This window comes from Sarcophilus harrisii, chromosome 6 (genome assembly GCF_902635505.1).
Source record: "Sarcophilus harrisii chromosome 6, mSarHar1.11, whole genome shotgun sequence".
In the NCBI taxonomy this organism is placed as follows: domain Eukaryota; kingdom Metazoa; phylum Chordata; class Mammalia; order Dasyuromorphia; family Dasyuridae; genus Sarcophilus; species Sarcophilus harrisii.
In genome coordinates, this window is record NC_045431.1 from 198,439,286 (window position 1) to 198,457,675 (window position 18,390).

General features: G+C 34.5%; 1 protein-coding gene across 5 annotated transcripts in view; it reads left to right on the forward strand.

Annotated features, from left to right (window-relative positions):
- SOX6 (SRY-box transcription factor 6) overlaps positions 1–18,390 on the forward strand; it is a 633,323-nt gene that overhangs the window by 205,117 nt on the left and 409,816 nt on the right. The window contains exon 1 of one of the 5 annotated variants that reach the window (XM_023506260.2): positions 2,838–2,934. The exons of the other annotated variants lie outside the window; for them this stretch is intronic. The gene's annotated coding sequence lies outside the window, so the exon portion shown is untranslated. Of the gene's footprint in view, positions 1–2,837; positions 2,935–18,390 lie in introns of those variants that run through there. 5 annotated transcript variants of the gene reach the window in all.

Consider the following 18,390-nt stretch of genomic DNA (forward strand, 5'->3'; position numbering starts at 1 on the left):
TCCTGGGAGAGGAAAATCCCTCTCTCAAGTTGGCACTTTCTCTATAATTTATAATCTTAGAGGGTTGTCTAGAGCAAACACTCCTGAGTATTACCTGTACCAGATTCAAATATAGTTCCTATCTGATTTTAATGTGTTGATCTATTCATTAAAAAAAGAAATATACCAACATGTGCGGTTTTCTAAGTCAACACATAGCCTGTAGGGATACTTATGTAAGAATATGGTGGCTCCTGTGTTTGAGTTTGGCACCCAAGAGGGACATGACTTGTCCAAAGGCACACAGTCTGGTGGCATGAGAGTCAGGACTTGGTTCTAGGTCTTCTTGGCTTTGCAGCAAGCTTTCTAGACACTAGGTTGTGCTACCTTGTTAGATAGTAATAGCATTGATTTTTAAAAATACATAATGATGGGGATGCTATCTTTGAACTAAATAATAATGTCATAGTTTCCAAAGGGCTTTCATATAGTCTTGGATCTGCCTAATGTGACCTGAGACAAATGAATTATCTCTCTGGGCCGCCATGAGGATTAATCTTTGAGGTCCTTCTAGCTGTACAGTTCTCTGATTTTTATGCTTTTTGAAATATGTGAGGCCCATTTTATAGATGATAAAACCAAATCTCAGGGATATGTCATTAAGACAAAAACCAGGTTCTCTACTCTGATGATTTTTCTACCTCCTTGTTTTACCTCTTTCTCTTCATTCTCTTCCTGATTGGGGCAGGTGGGATAAAAGAGAAACAAACTAAACATTTCAAATTGTTAATTTGGTCCTACCTAATTTGATCCAACTAATTTGGTCACTCTCTTGAATTTATCTGAACTCTAGAGTCCTTTTTGTATTTTTTTTTCCTTGCTTCTGCTTTCATGAGTTTCTGCTGCCGGTGAAACAGGTGCACTGCCATGATATTGGCATTTCTGATAGGGAATTAGCCTTTTTGTAGAGAACTCAAAAAAGAGAAAGGGAGAGAAAGAGGGAAAAAGTGGAAATGAGGAAAAGGGAGAGAGAGACAGGAAGAAGGAAAAGGGAAAAGGAAAAAGGAAGGAGAGAAAAGAGGGAGAGAGGGGAGGAGAGAATGAGAAAAAGGGAGAGGGAAAGGGGAAAAAAAGTAAGAGAAGGAAAGGGAGAGAGGGGAAAAGCAAAGGGAATGGAAAAAAAAGGAAAAGGTAGATAGAGGAGGAGAGAGGGAGGGAAGGAGACAATGAGAAAAAAGGAAAAGAGGGAGGGGGGAAAGGAGAGAAAAAGAAGGGGGAAGTGAGGGAGAAAAGGAAAGGGAGAGGGGGAGGAAGGAGAGGAGGAAAAGAAAGAGAGGGAGAAGGAGGGAGAGGCAGGAGCAAGGCAAAGGGAATGGGAAAAAGCAAGAGGAAGAGAGGGAAAAGGGCAGGGAAAGTGAGCATGGGGAAAAGAGGAAAAGAAGGAATGAGAGAGTGCAATGGAAAAAGAAAGCATGGAGGGAAGGAGAGAAGAAGGAAAAGAGAGAGAGAGGGAAAAGGGAGTTTTTCCAAGTATCTCTCTTATATTTTGATCTTTCATCGTATTTACTCTGCATCCAGGAAAGCAGATCATACTGGACTTGAATGAACATCTACTACTGTGAGCCTGAGCTGTTTTTTTTTTTTTTTGTATTGAAAACAATAATAATTTAAGAGAGTAGATAGCAGGATTGTAGCCCTAACTGTCCCATTTGATGTCTGTAACTTGGATGAATTCTTTGAATGAATCCTTCAGTTTTACCAGATGTAAAATCAGGGTGTAAGATTTGATTATTTTTGAGTTCCTTTCCAGTTATAATGAACTTTATAATGTTCTATTTAGGAGAACATCTAGGAAATGGATCCTCTAAGATCAGAAATTCTTTGTATTTAATGTGTGTGTCTGAGTGTATAATATTTCCCTTTCCACTCTCCCCACCCCTGATATGTTATTTACAGTCATTCTCCCTTCTCTGTAGTCTCCTTTCCTTCTATGACAATAGAATGTAATCTTGAGGACAGAAATTAGTAGTGGATGTATGTGTGTGTGTGTGTCTTTGTATCCCCAGCACTTAGTTGACAGGCTGGCTCATAAATGCTTGTTAAAGGAATGGTTGAAAGATCTACAATGTAATGAATCTTAACCATTTTCACTTACTTTTGTGTTGGCTTTTAATTCAAATTAAATGACTACTACCCCAACTTCTTAATTTCATGAAATAGAAGCTCCTCAGTCTGACATTTAATGTGCATGTTATGGCACCAATCTTTGCACTGTTATTTGCTATCATTAACATCATTAACATTAACATCCATGGCTTCTGTCTTCCAGCCAGAACGGACTCTTCGCTATTTCTGGATATCCTCCTTCCCTTCATACCCCGCCTCCCCAGTGCAAAGGGTTCATCCTCTTTACCCAGAATGCCCTTCCTCATTTCCTCCTCTTCTCCCTTCAGTGTCCAGCTAGGTGCCAGTCTCTCCAGGAAACTTGCCCTGATCTCTCAGAGATCTCTTTTATCCCTCATTAATTTCATCTTCGTCTCTCCTCTCATAATCTACCTTGTGTCATATTTGTCTTTGTAGCTATTGTTTCCCTGTTGTAGGGGGTCACCTATCTCAGAGCAGCACTTACACTATTTTTCTGCTCTAACACCCAGCTTAGCTTAGTCCCTTAGTAGTACATAGTAGATTATTAATAAATGCTTTTAAAATTGAATTGAGCCCATGTCACCCTTATAAGAACATATCTTTTTCAATTCATTAAAAATAAAGTGATCTACCCAAGTTCAGCTGACTGCAGCATTGTTAAGGGTTAACCAGAAGAGAATTACAAATGAACTATCTAGAAAGTTGATTATTAATCCAGCAAGAGAAGAAATATCCTTCTACTTAACAAGAAGGAGTATCTGAATTGCTGATAATATTGTTCAAGCAGTCGGGGTGGAATGGCAGAGTCAGGTAAGTTAAATAGAACTAAGAATTCAGGAGTTTTTCCCCCAGTTTTTCAAGAAAAATGTGAGTAAATTTGCAAAAATTAACTCCAAGAGCAATTTACAAGCTGCTGTCCATAATAAATCTTCCAAGTTCCAAATTACTCTTTTTAATGAAATCCCTATGTATGCTGTCTATCGGTGGGAGAAACTGGAGAATATTTACATGAGCAGAGACAGTATATTTAATTGTGGAATATTTATAAAAATCCATGATTAGATTTGTGATTAAGAACAAGGAAGTGGAATGTGGAGGAATGATTACTAACACAGTAGAGTTCAAACCTCATGTAATATCAGCTGTGGAATCCTGGGTGGCGGTGATATTATGTCCCAGCCTTCTTCTTGGCTGAGAAAGTTCTGGATGATAAAGAATCCTAGTGTCATTTGAAATTTAATATTGCTGCTCATGGAGGCGGGTGGAGGGGATGACATTTGGGGGGTGCCAGTGTTTATTATGTTGTAATTTACCTTTCCAAAGGCTGTTTTTAGAGAATTAAAATGAAAGGAGAAAAGAAGAGTCCCATGATCTGTGTAAAAAGAAAATAAACTAAGAACATTATGATTTGAGGAATATGTGCTCTTCAAAGATGTTTTTCCCTTGATAGAGAGGAAATGTGGGTGTCAATATTCAGTCCTGTCAGATAGAATGTTTTCCTGATTACTCAATATTGCCTGAAACAGCCTGTGTAGCAATACTGCAGTTTGCTATCTTTCCTGGGTCTGAAAGTGGACTGGGGAGACAGGATTGGATTTAAAGAAGGTACTAAATTTAGTAAACCTGTAGCCCTATGGAAAAGTATGCTCTAAAAGGGAGGAATTTTACTTTTCTTTCAAACTATTTCTGTAGTGCAATAAAAAGGGCATTGAATGTGCCTTTTGTTATTTTAATGTCTGAATTGGTGCAGAAGAATGTGTATATTTGGCTGATTCAAGTTAACATCTGTGCCATATATACATCTAGACATGTATGCACCAGGTATGGGTATAGATGAAATTTTGATCCATGTATACGTATGTACTAATATATTTATTTTATGTATTTGTTAGACATATATTTATAAAAATATATATATGCCCATACTTATATATGAATGTATATATGTATATATAAAATAATAATTGCATATATTTATATACATGTAGATATGTTCCAGAGCAAAAATAAATGGGTTCTCTAATAGAAATTTACTCTATTTTTCATACCATTTTGTGGCCCCTGATATTGGAGATCAATAAGCAATAGCAGACAATGGCAGGATGTTTCTATGATAAACTGGATACACAAATGTGTCTACAGACACTGAACAAACAAAGGAGGCAGTATTCCAGAGGCAGGTAAAACCAGAGGAGAGATATCCAAATCCTTAGTGATTGGTGTTTGCCACTGTCTTCCACAAGCACCTTTTGTTGTTACTATTCATTTGTTTTTGATTGTGTCTGACTCTTTGTGACCCCATTTGGGGTTTTCTTGACAGAGGTTCTGGAGTAGTTTGCCACTTCTTTCTCTAACTCATTTTACAGATGAGGACACTGAGACAAATAGGGTTAAGTGACTTGACCAGGATCATACAGCTAGTAAATATCTGAGGTCATATTGGACTCAGGAAGAAGAGTCTTTCTGATTTGAGACAAGTAATCTTTCCACTGTGTCACCTAACTATCCTATAGGTACTTTAGAAAATGGAAAAGGATAATATAATCTGGGATAGATGAGGGAAATGGAAGTCTTGTCAGATCATTGTTCTTCCTATTCATTGCAATATTTCAATCAATGAGTTGCTTAATATATATTAACACTGTGCTAGAAGCTTTGAAAAGTACAAAGAAACATTCAGATATTACTCCTGATTTTAATTCAAATGCTTCCATGCTTGTTGGGTAGACTATATGATAGAGCAAGCTCAGAGTAGGAGCCATGGGTTTGTAGTTGGAGGTCCAAGGCTCAAATCCAAGTTTGGCAAATTGTTTAGTCTGCTACCTAGGAGAAGCCCAGAATCTTTCTGGGCTTCAATATCCTCAAATGAATGTATTAGACTGTTGATCATTAGATTTAGAATCGAAAGGACTACATTCCAGAATTATTGAATTATTGGCCTCTGTCTTTAACTCTGCCCCATTTGACCTTGCTTAAAAGCATTTTTTATGTATTTTTTAAAATAACACCTTCATTTTCTGATATTTGCCACCTGCTTTTCACCAAGAGAGTCCTCTCTAAATTTTTCTGTATTCTTTCTATTCATTGATTCTGTGGAATGCTAATTATATTCCATTTTGTTCACATTCACATTTGGTTATTTCTCAATTAAATGCTATCTACTTTATTACTATGTCCTTGCTATTTTTCAAAAAAGTGGCTGTAAATATTTTGATATAAGTGGGACTTCTCCCCAGACCCTACATATGCCTGTCTCTGGGTCAAAAGGAAATTAATATTTCAGTCCCTTAGTCATATATATATATATATATATACTCACACATATGTATGAGTGTATATATGTATACATACAATAACAATAGCATATATATATACATGTACAAATGTATGTATATATAAAGTTCCAAATGCTTTTCAAAATGCCTAGGCCAATTCACAGTTCAACTAAGAGTGAATTCACATGACTGCTTGTCCATTAGAACTTCTCCAATACTGACTAGTCCCATCTTTGATACTTTTCACACAATTTCAGTTTTCTAAGTGTTAGGTTTAACCTTGAGATCATTTTGATTTGCATTTTTCTTAATAGTGATTTGAAGAGATCTTTTCTATAATCATTACTACTTTGAAATTTTTCTATTCAGAACTGCTTGTTCATTTTCTTTGATCACTTAGGGCTTAGACAATTCCTTTATAATTTTGAGTAAACTAATGGTCAAAAAAAATTGAACATAATATTTAGATACTCTTACTTATAGTTTATGTGCAACTGGGGGTGGAGTGGAGCAGGAGGAGAAAGAACAGTAGTGGGGAGAAAATAAGTCATTTTTCTCTTGGCCCTTCTATTTATTAACACATTTTTATGTCTCTGAAACATTTGAAGGTTTGCAGAGTGAGTACCTACCAGGAGTCCTGGGAGGTTATACAAGTTTTATTATTTTCATTTTGCAAAAGTGAACACTGAGGCTATTTGGGAACATTTGAGTGATTGCCCTTGTTCATCCAGCTGGAAAGCAGAGCCAGCATTTGCTGACATCCCTTCTCCAGACTCTAGTTCCAGTATTCTGAGGATGGTGGAAAGCTGAGTACGGTGGAAAGCTGAGTACAGTGGAAAGGGTACTTTTCCCAATCTCACCATGTTTATTTCAGGAACTCAGAGGATCTTGGAGAGGAAGGTAGAAATGAAATTTCACATCTGATTTCATTAACTTCAGTGAGTAATCCTAGCAGATAATAGCCTCAAAGGGAGAAAAATATGATGGATTCTCTTAACCTAGAGGGAGGTAGCATAAGTCTATTTGTTGAGGAATGGAATGAACCAAATGAAAGATTTTCGCAATGGAAAAAGAGCGATAGATAATAGGAGAGTAAGACTAAGAAAGAAGATGCTGGTTGTCCTAGTACTTGGCCCATTAAAGTTAAGCAGATGGTCTTTACTTAGAAGAGAAGAGATTCATGTTAAAATTTAAGATCAATCACTCATCTAGTCTATCATATCTCCGTAAATGTTACTTACTGGATCTACAAATTAATCTTATTTTTTCCCCCTGTGTTTGACCTTATGTCCCTAAAGATACAAAGGTAGAAACACAAAATAATTTGTGTCTGAAAGGGTTAAATAATTGCATGTAGTTAACAGAAACACATTTGAAACCCATTTAACACCTATTACAAGTTTCGGCTTATTGGCTACAGTTTAATGGGCCAAGTACTAGCTTCATTTCTTAAGAGGCCAAGACTAAGGAGAAACAGGTGTGTGCTTAAATAGAAAGAAAGAAATACCATAAACCAGTGTAAATGAACTGTAACTCAAATAAAAACTCTGCTAAAAGTAAAGGGTGCTGAGTGGAGACCTAAGCCATCAGGGAGAAGACCCCATTTATAAGGTCTAACTAGCAGCCACAGTGTGGCTCAGTCTACCTGAATGAATGCTGGGAGTGGGGGTAGAGGTGAGGGCTGGCACACATTCACACAAGCTGCAGACATCCAAGTACTGCTATTGGAGGGACCTTCTTTTTTTACATATGGGGTTGGTGAGATGTGGGGAGGGACTTGGGTTGGATGGAACAAACTTAATTAGTTGAAACAGAACCATAGCAGGAGGATTTTTTTTATGGAAAAAGCTATTTTCATCTGGCTAAAGATAAATGCCACCTTTTGTCTATCTCAGAAAGAAAAATGACCATAGTTCAGAGTGACCATGCTTCCTTCCTATCTTGACCAGAAGGCAGAGGCTTTAACTTGGGTGAAGCAATTGCTTAGCCCATAGGACTTTTAGGAGTTATTAAAAGGTCTATAGCTAGATTTGAGGGAGTCTCTGAATTTGTGTGGGAAAAATTGTATCTTTGCTTCAATACAACTAGTTTCCTTTGAAATCCAATGTATTTTTATTTTAGAAGTCTTTAAGCTTCAACAGACCGCCAGACACAAAAAAGGTTAAGAACTTTCATTTATCTTATCTTCATTCATTAAGAGAAGATTTAGACTAGGTGAGAGTTGGGATAGTCATTTTCAAATATCTGAAAGCAGATGGAGACTTAATTTGTATGACTGCAGAGGGCAGATTTAGGACCAGTGGGTAGAAACTGCAGCAAAGCATGTAAGAAGAGAACAGAGTATAGGAGATAGAGCCCTGAATACAAATTACAGCTCTTTTGTTTTTGTCTTATTAGGATGATTATTTATAAAAAATTAAAAGACATTCTTTTAAAGAACTAAACATATCATATTAGAATCTAATCATACATATAACTATTTACAATAAAAATATGCTTTAACATAAAAGTCATGATGACTTGTCAATAATTGCTTCAAAGAATTGAAATGTCCTAAAGAAACAAAGGCAGAAGTAGGAGCAAGATCATCTGATAGGACCCTCATCCAGGAGAACTCTTACAGTTGTAGTCCAAATGGATACAGACCTATTATTGCTTAACAAAGCTTTTCTCTTTCTATCAGTACAGCCCATCAAGGTACAACCCAACTAGTGGGACTAGCACCACCATCACCACTACCTTTGCAGGGGAAGGGGGGAGACATGGACCCTATTAAAGTTCACCAATGAATCCCTGAGCACTGAGACAAGGATGACAGACATCATTTAACTGTCTTTCATTTAATTCTTCTATGACATCTTCTATTTCTCCAATATCCTCTTTCAGGAACATTTTAACTCATCCATGACCAGGACAGAATATATTGCTACATTGTTCTGGGGGGAAAGGATAATTTTCTTTTTTAATACATTGCTTAACATGTAATAAATACTCAATACTTTTGACTTTTTCCTGTAACTTGAGAGTAGCAAGAAAAGAATATTGAATTTGGAGAAGACTAAAGGTAGAATCATAACTCTACCACTTGACCCTGGCCAAGTCATTTCATCTTTCCATACTTCAGTCTATTGATCTGTGATAATAGGGATTAGATTTAATGATCATTACTTTTCCCTTCCTACTTTTATTCTACCTTATGATCCTATAAAGACCAACATTACATTTTTTTTGGCTGTGATGTAATGATTGACATGCGTCATTGACTTATCTTAAGATTGAAATCCACTAAAACCCAAGATTTATTTTATTTTTGGCAAACAAGAAGTTTTTCACAAAGCTAAATGTTCCCCATTCTATATTTGTGAAGTCAATTTTTGGAAACAAAGTATAAGGCTTTACATATGTTTATTTTCATTGGATTTCCTTAAATTTGGCCCACAACTCTAGATTTTTTCTTTGGAGGCTGATTCTATCATATACCATATAAACATCCTTTAATGTTTTATGTCATCTGCATACTTTACAAGCATATATTACACTTTTATCCAATTCATTGATAAAAATGTTGACCAGCACAGGGCCAAGTATTGATTTCTGGGTCACTATACTTGAGTCTTCCTTCTCAATCTGAATCCTATCCATCCTTTTAGATTTGTTCTATGAAGATCTAGGGTTCATTATAGACTTTATACCTGACTTTCCTCCTCTAATAAGAATACTGTGATAGACTTCATGCCCCCCAAAGTTCCTTTTGTTTCTCTTGCAATAACTAGTTCAAACTTGTTCATGGGAATCAGATCCAGAACCACAGTTTTTCTGGTTGTTTCCTGCAGGAAAAGGATAAAGTTATAATTAATACAAGTCAGGAAAAAATGATCATGCATTTTGGAGCTAGAAAGGATATTAGACGTTATTGAATTTAAATTAACCCTCTCATTTTAAAGCTGAAGAAATAAAAGTTCAGAGTTTCAGTGACTTGACCAAGATTACATTCTTAAAAAGTATATGTTAATAATCTAAGAAAGGTTTTGAATTCAGGTCTTCCTGATTCCAAATCTAGCACTCTGTTCATAATTCCATTTTGGCTTTCGGTTAAGGGGCACCTAGGGGGCACAGTGTATGGAGGACTAAATTTGAAGTCAGGAAGACCTAATTCAAAACCTGGGCTACCTAAACTAATCTATTTATTTAGTGCTATACCAATAAGACTTCCAGGAAAATATTTTAATGATCTAGAAAAAATAACAACAAAATTCATATGGAATAATAAAAGGTCAAGAATCTCAAAAGAATTAATGAAAAAAAAATCAAATGAAGGTGGCCTAGCTGTACCTGATCCAAAACTATATTATAAAGCAGCAGTCACCAAAACCATTTGGTATTGGCTAAGAAATAGATTAGTTGATCAGTGGAACAGGTTAGGTTCACAAGACAGAATAGTCAACTATAGCAATTTAGTGTTTGACAAACCCAAAGATCCTCACTTTTGGGATAAGAATTCATTATTTGACAAAAACTGCTGGGATAGCTGGAAATTAGTATGGCAGGAATTAGGCATGGCCCCACACTTAACACTGTATACCAAAATAAGATCAAAATGGGTCCATGATTTAGACATAAAGAATGAGATTATAAACAAATTGGAGGAACATAGGATAGTTTATCTCTCAGACTTGTGGAAGAGGAAGAAATTTGTGACTAAAGACGAACTAGAGACCATTATTGATCACAAAATAGAAAATTTTGATTACATCAAATTAAAAAGCTTCTGTACAAACAAAACTAATGTAAACAAGATTAGAAGGGAAGCAACAAACTGGGAAAACATCTTCACAGTTAAAGGTTCTGATAAAGGCCTCATTTCCAAAATATATAGAGAGCTGACTCTAATTTATAAGAAACCAAGCCATTCTCCAATTGATAAATGGTCAAAGGATATGAACAATTTTTAGATGATGAAATTGAAATCATTACCACTCATATGAAAGAGTGTTCCAAATCATTATTAATCAGAGAAATGCAAATTAAGACAACTCTGAGATACCACTACACACCTGTCAGATTGGCTAAGATGACAGGAAAAAATAATGATGAGTGTTGGAGGGGATGTGGGAAAACTGGGACACTGATACATTGTTGGTGGAGCTGTGAACGAATCCAACCATTCTGGAGAGCAATCTGGAATTATGTCCAAAAAGTTATCAAACTGTGCATACCCTTTGATCCAGCAGTGTTTCTACTGGGCTTATACCCCAAGGAGATACTAAAGAAGGGAAAGGGACCAGTATGTGCCAAAATGTTTGTGGCAGCCCTGTTTGTAGTGGCTAGAAGCTGGAAACTGAGTGGATGCCCATCAATTGGAGAATGGTTGGGTAAATTGTGGTATATGAATGTTATGGAATATTATTATTCTGTAAGAAACGACCAGCAAGATGAATACAGAGAAGCTTGGAGAGAATTACATGAACTGATGCTAAGTGAAATGAACAGAACCAAGAGATCATTATATACATCAACAACGATACTGTATGAAGATGTAATTTGATGGAAGTGGATTTCTTTGACAAAGAGACCTAATTCAGTTTCAATTGATCAATGATGGACAGAGAAGCAGCTACACCCAAAGAAAAAAACACTGGGAAATGAATGTAAACTGTTTGCATTTTTTTTTTCTTCCTGGGTTATTTCTACCTTCTGAATCCAATTCTCCCTGTGCAACAAGAAAACTGTTTGGATCTGCACACATACATTGTATCTAGGATATACTAGGACATATTGAACATACATAGGACTGCTTGCCATCTAGGGGAGGGGGTGGAGGGTGGGAGGGAAAAATCGGAACAGAAGTGAGTGCAAGGGATAATGTTGTAAAAAAAAATTACCCTGGCATGGATTCTGTCAATAAAAAGTTACTATAATAAAAAAAAAAAAAAAAGAATTCCCTACAAAGATAGAAAAGGATTTTCAGAAGATAAGAACTCTGAATTATCTCTTTGTCAAATTTGCTCTTGAGCTTATTTTCTCCTGAACTCTTTTTTAAAATACATTTTATTTTTACTCCAATTACATGTTAAAACAATTTTAAAACTTTTTTTGAAGTTTGTGTATTTTTGGGAGAATAGGGACCATACTTATATAGTTTTGTATCAACTCTTCTTACTATACCTTTTTATAATAGGTAAGGGATTGCTAGTAGTATTATTTGTTCTCCATTTTCAGAGAGGACCAATGACATCACAGGATGATAGCTTGACTTTTGAGTGAATTGGATTTAAATGAGATAACATTATAATTCCAGTAGTCTTGTTATGGAGAGAGCCATCTGCATCCAGAGAGAGGACTGTGGAGATTGAATATGGATCACAACATAGTATTTTCACCTTTTCCTTTTTTATCTGTTTTTATTGTGCAGCATGATAATTGTGGAAATATATATAGAAGAATTGCTCATGTTTAATATATATTGGATTACTTGCTCTCTAGAGGAGGGTGGAAGGGGGGAAGAGAAGGAGAAAAAATTTAGAACTCAAGGTTTTGTCAGGGTGAATGCTGAAAACTATCTTTGTATACATTTTGAAAATAAAAGCTATTTTTTTCAAAAAAAAAAAAAAACCTGGGCTAGTATATTTCACTGGTCTGATCCTAAGTTTTCATACCTGCAAAATGGGGATAACAAAAGTGTCTATTTCACAGAGCTACAAATGAGAAAATCCATGTAAAGCCCTTTGCAAATATTAATTGCTATTAAGTTGGATCAATGCTATTATATAACTATAAATTATGGAACATTGAAGATTCTGAAGAATTAAAAAAGAGTATCATTCAATGATTCAATGAAGAGGAGATACATAGTGTATATGAAGAGGCTATGATTTAAGAACTAAGAACTGATGGGGGGGCCGAAAAACTGTGGTAAAGGGTATTATCAGGGATGTGTATGATAAAAAAAAAATGTGGGCTGATCACAAGGCAAGAAGGAAGTATAACTGATAGGTAACTGACATCCCTGAACATGCCCATGCTATCAAGAGGAGATGAAAAGGGCTTGGAGAATATTAAATTGATTCTCATGGAGAACTTATGGGAGAATATGAATAAAGTTGATAGAATGAATGAGCATAGGTAGGTTGTAATCTTTGTCACTAGAGAGAACATCCAAGCAAATCACAAATATATCAACCATTCTGCTTTAGGTAGAGAAAGAATACCAGAAGATAGCCAGAAGGTTGATTTCCAATCATTGTAATAAGATTCTGTGCTTGATGTGTCATCTGAACCTTCCCTCTGTACTTGTGGTCTGTAGTAGAGCTCCGTAACAGTGTAACTTTTGCTTCTGCCCATCTTGCTTATTACCCAAATGTTCTCTACTCTTTTTCTTCTTTGGCTATTGGTGTGGTGCCAGATAAAAGGGATCCATGTATTCATAACAGAATTTCATAACACAAATGATGCTGTTTTAGCATCTACTTCAACCTAAACAGCGTTTTCCTCTACCTCAATTCTTGAACAAGGGAGATCAAAAGACAAACAGAGTCCATTCTGTTTTGGACCCTTGTAGACAAAGTCAGACTAGCAAATTAGGAAATGTCTTTCCACAGTTCATAACAAACCATACTCCAAAGATTTTGTGAACAATTGTGAACACAGCATGATTACATGATTTCTATATTCTATAAGTATCTATAGAAATTGACTTATATTCCAAAACCCACTTGTCCTATCCAGACCCTTCCCTTTGTGCTAACTGATAATTCTCCTTACCTTGGCTTATTACAATGAATGAAATATGGCCTTTTGCTGACATATTCTCTGCCTCACTATATTTCCTTGCTAGTATAAATTCTTACTTCTCCTTTTACCTATTTCTTAAGAATGCTATAGACTTCTAGATCTAAGTTATAGCCATGAATCCCATCGCATTAAATCTCAATGATGACTATGAAGTCAAATTTCCTCTTTGCATTAGGATCTTCAGTTCACTCTCTTTATGGCTCATAAATTGTCCATTTGTATGGATACATGAATCCACGGTATTTTCTTATATCCCTTTTTTAAGATACAGTTTCCCCATGTCTTCCCATGTTGTACCTACTATCCTCTGTTGTACCTGATATATGTAGGCAGTTTTTCTGCTTTCTCCTCTCTTTTTATTTTTAAAGTCTTACTTGACAAGATTCACTCACTCCAGGCAAATATGTCTTTACTGGTCCTGACTCGGTACACTTTATATTTTGCCAGCAGTATACCTGTATACTATATATTTTGCCATCATTTCTGTGTTTTAAGCTGTGATTCAGAAATCCAAATCCTATTCTTAGACACTATTTATCTTCCAAATCTACTTTTCTCTCTGAATCCCCCACTTTCACTTGCTATTAGTGAAAAGTTCATCTATATCTCAAGATCTTTGTTGTTTTGTTCCCCCTCTTGCCTGCTGGTAGCACTCCCCACCCATAATCTTTAGCAATGCTTTTAAAGTTCTTTCTGATATAATTTGTCCTCACAAGAATCATCAGAAGAGGTTTTCCGATTTGATAGCTCTTAGGGGACTCTCAGTAACAACCCAGATACATGCCCTAGGAAGATAGCCGGCTTCTTTGATGTACCTGTTTATTTAGCCTAAGTATTTATTTAGCTTATTCTCAGTTATTGGTTATGAACTTTGCTTTCAATTTTTCTTTTTCTATTATAAGTTTAGAGAAACTTGAGTTTTAGCTTTGGAAGGGAATTTAGAATTCATTTAATCTAAGGTTTCTTTAGTTAGGATTGATAAACTTAAAAAAACACATTTTTAACTGTAACTGTATAAATGTTTTATTTTGTAATACTATGTATTTTATTTCATACATTTAAAAACATTTTTCTGAAAATGGATCCATAGACTTCGCCACAATGCAAAAGTAGTCCATATCTCAAAAAAAAAAAAAAAAAAAAAAAAAAGTTAAGTAGTCCTAATCTAGTGCATTTACCATTTTTCTCCCAGGGTTGAGGAAACTGAGACCCAGAGGTAAAGAGGTCTTGGAAGTAGTAAGTAATAGAACCAGTACATAAATCAGGCCCTCCAATTCCATTTCCAGTTCTCTTTTCATGGCATTTTCATTAATTTGCCTCCCATATTAAAATGACTATAGTTATAAATGCTACAAATAGTTTTTCCTTTCCTTTTTGAGTATGTTCTGAAAGAAAATATTCTTAGTAATGGGCTTATGAGTCAAAGAGAATGTCAGTTTGTAATTCTTCCTATGTATTTCTGAACTGCTTTCCAAAAAGATTGTATGAATTTGCAATATCATAGGCAATGTATGGGTATATCCCTTTACTTATAACCAGTTATGATTGAGTTTTGCCATTTAAAAATTATTTTTTGTGTTTTGCATGACTACACCTGTATAACCTATGTCAAATTGCTTGCCTTCTCAGTGAAGAGTGTGGGGAGGGAAGGAGAAAATTTGGAAGTCAAAATTTGAAAAAAGTTGAAAAATTATGTGTAATAGGGAAAAATAAAATATTTAAATTATAAGAAAAATTATTTTTGCCAATTTAATCTCATGGTGAGATCATGACATACTTCTGAGATTTTTTTCTTTTTTTATTTCTTTCACTGTAAGTGAATTCAAATATATTTTCAAATGCTTTTTTACAATTTGTATTTATTATTTTGTAAATTTTATTTTGACATTCTTTAACCACTTTACCAATGAAGACTGGGTTTCCCCCTTAATTTGTAATTTTCCCCAGAATTTGTAAATTCTGGAAGGTGGGCTTAAATTTTCCTAACTTGTCATTTGTTACCTTATTTTTATTTTCATCATTATTTGATGTAGCAGAAAGAATGCTGGATTTGGAGTCAGAAGCATTAGGTTTAAGCAAGTCACTTAACTTTTGATTGTCTCAGTTTCCTTATCCATAAAATGAGGGGTTTGCCTCGATGTCATTTTATTCTCCCATCCAGCTCTAAATTTTTGAGCCTTTCTTGTCTTATGATATTTTAAAACTTTCATGTGATCAACTTCATCAGCCTACCAAAAATATATTCCTTTTATTTGCTAGAGAACTTCTTTGTCTTTCACAACTGAGATAAAAATATTTATTCCTTTCCTTTAAAACTTTACATGATTCTTTTTATGTTCAATTCACAAATGCAGTAGGATTTATTGCCGTTTGTGGTGTGAAGCATGTATCTTTTAAACTATTTGACCATAATGCTATACAGTTTGAATAATACTATCTTTTCCCAGAGATTAATATATATAACTTTATCAAACAATTACTTCAGGATACATTTGGTTATATTTCTAGATTTGATATTCTGTTACATTGATCTATTTTGTTGTTTAGTTCAGATAATTTTGATAAATCACATTGTTTTCTAATTTGATTTAAGGCCTAGCAGGGCAAATCCTTCCCACCGCCACCCCCACCCCCATTTTTTTTCTTCATTGATTTCATTACCATTTTATCCAGTTCTAAACAGTAAGTCATTGTGATTTTTGTTGGTATTGCATTAAGTATATTTAGTCAAAAATAGTCCTAAGGTCTTGAGTCTAGGTGAATGAAATAATTTTTGTTTTATCAGTAGATATAAGGAAATTGGAAGAAGATAGGTTTTGAGGGAAGATGCTGGATTCTGTTTTTGGATTTATTGGGTCTAAAGTACATGAAAGACATTTAGTTGAAGCTATCAAAAACATGAAATGTGGAAGTTCAGTGAGTGGTTCACTCAAAGATAGAAAGGAGTCTGTATGTCTATGAGAGAATAAGAGCCAGAGCTAAAGCCAGCCAGCCAACCAGAGAGACAGAGAGACTTATTGATGAATGACCTTGGGTAAATCATTCAACTTCTCTCTTTACCTCTTTTTTCTTCTCTAAAATAGAGGATTAGAATAGATTATCCCTAATGTCACTTCTGGCTATAAATCCTATGAGAAACATTTTATATATTTTCTTCCCTTGAATTCAGTTCAATCACAAATTATATAGTGTTATTTGGGACTTTCACAGAATTAATTAATTAAAATGAGCAGAAAATGAGTCAAATTTTATTTATTAGACCTCTCTTTCCTTAAGCAGCATGACAAACACTCTGTCCCATGTGCCCCTAGAAATTTTCATTCCTAAAGCATTGGTGGATTCAATTTTAAAATGGACTAAATTGTATAATAAAAATAATCATAAAATGAAGAAATTAGGCCTCTATCTCCTGTTTCTCTGTCAGAGTTATTTCTACTTGCTCTTGGTCTATCTGAAAGTTTTTGCAAAGTATTAATAGGCAAGAAATGATATCCTTTTAGGTCTATTCATATTCAGAAAATGCTTTTTGTTCCCCAGATCCAAAATCACAGAAATGAAGAGATCTTGGATGGTTTTTAATTCAACCCATAATAATCTATCACATTCCCAACAAGTAATATCTAACTTTATTTGCTAATTTAATTTCTAGTAAGAGGAGCCTACTGCCTTCTGAGGCACCTATTCCATTGTAGGTATCCTGGTTTGAAAGTTTTTCCTTACATTGTCTCTTGCAACTTTTACCCATTCTGCCTACTTTAACTCTTTGGGATCAAATAGAATAAATCTAATCTCTCTTCTATATAATAATGTTTAAAAAGTTATAGACAGCCATCTTATCCGTCAAATCTTTTCTATTTTTTATTTTAAAAGTTTCCTTCCTATGAATATTAATCACTGATAACAGTATAAGCAGTTTAGTATACAAAGAAAATAAAAAAGAGGATTGTATATGAAACTATGAACTATTATATAGTTTATTTAAAAGATATATTAAATTTAACAAAATATATCGCTATTACTTCCAGCTTATTTTTATGCTCTTCTGAACTTTTTTTGATCTTTTATTTTAAAATACACATCAATGTTTCATTGATGCTTTTCTTTCTTTTCATCATTATCACTACATACTCCCTCCCAACTCACAATTCCCTACCACCTTATACTTCCATTTCAAATAAAAATCCTCTATTATAATAATAATAGTAAAACAATACAAATTCCACATTGTGGATAAATATGTATTTTTTATTCTGTACCTCTAGTTCATCATTTCTCTGCCAAAAGGTAAGAAATGGGATTGGTCATTGAATTGATCATAGTTCTTAAATCTTTCAGAATTGTTTTCTATACATTATTATAGCCATTGTATCAATTGTTCTTCTCTTTCAACAAACTTCACTTTGAATCAGTTCATACAAGTCATTTCAGGTTTCTTTGAATTTGTCTATTTAGTTACTGGTAACAGCATGAAAACATTACATTACATTCATATAGCATAATTTGTTTAGCTATTCCTCAATCCAGTCTTCAATATTGGCACCTATAATATTTCCAGTTCTTTTTAATGTATTTATACCATCAATGTGTATTTATATATAATATAAAAGAAAAAATATTTACATAGTAGTGTTATCACTTGGTTAAAAGGTTTACACAGTGTCCTGACTTTTTATGTCTAGTTTCAAATTTTTATTCAGAATGATTGGATCATTTCATCAAAAGTTCATTCTGTCCTCCTATAATTCCAATTTCCTTTTTTCCCCTTCTTCTTTGTGAATCTGAGGCAAAACCTCAGAGTTATTTTATTTTAATTATTATTAAAGCTTTTTTATTTTCAAAACATATGCATGGATAATTTTTCAACATTGATCCTTGCAAAGCCTTGTGTTCCAAATTTTCCCCTCCTTCTCCCCACCCCTTCCCCTAAATGGCAAGTAATATATGTTAAAATATATGTTAAATCCAATATATGTAAACATATTTGTACAATTATCTTGCTACACAAGAAAGATCAGATCAAAAAGGAAAGAAAATGAATAAGAAAAAATGAAAATAAACAACAACAAAAAGTGAAAATGTTATGTTGTGATCCACACTCAATTCCTGCAGTCCTCTCTCTGGGTGTAGATGGCTCTCCTTATCATGAGATCATTGAAACTGGCCTCAGTCATCTCATTGTTGGAAAGAGTCACATCCATCA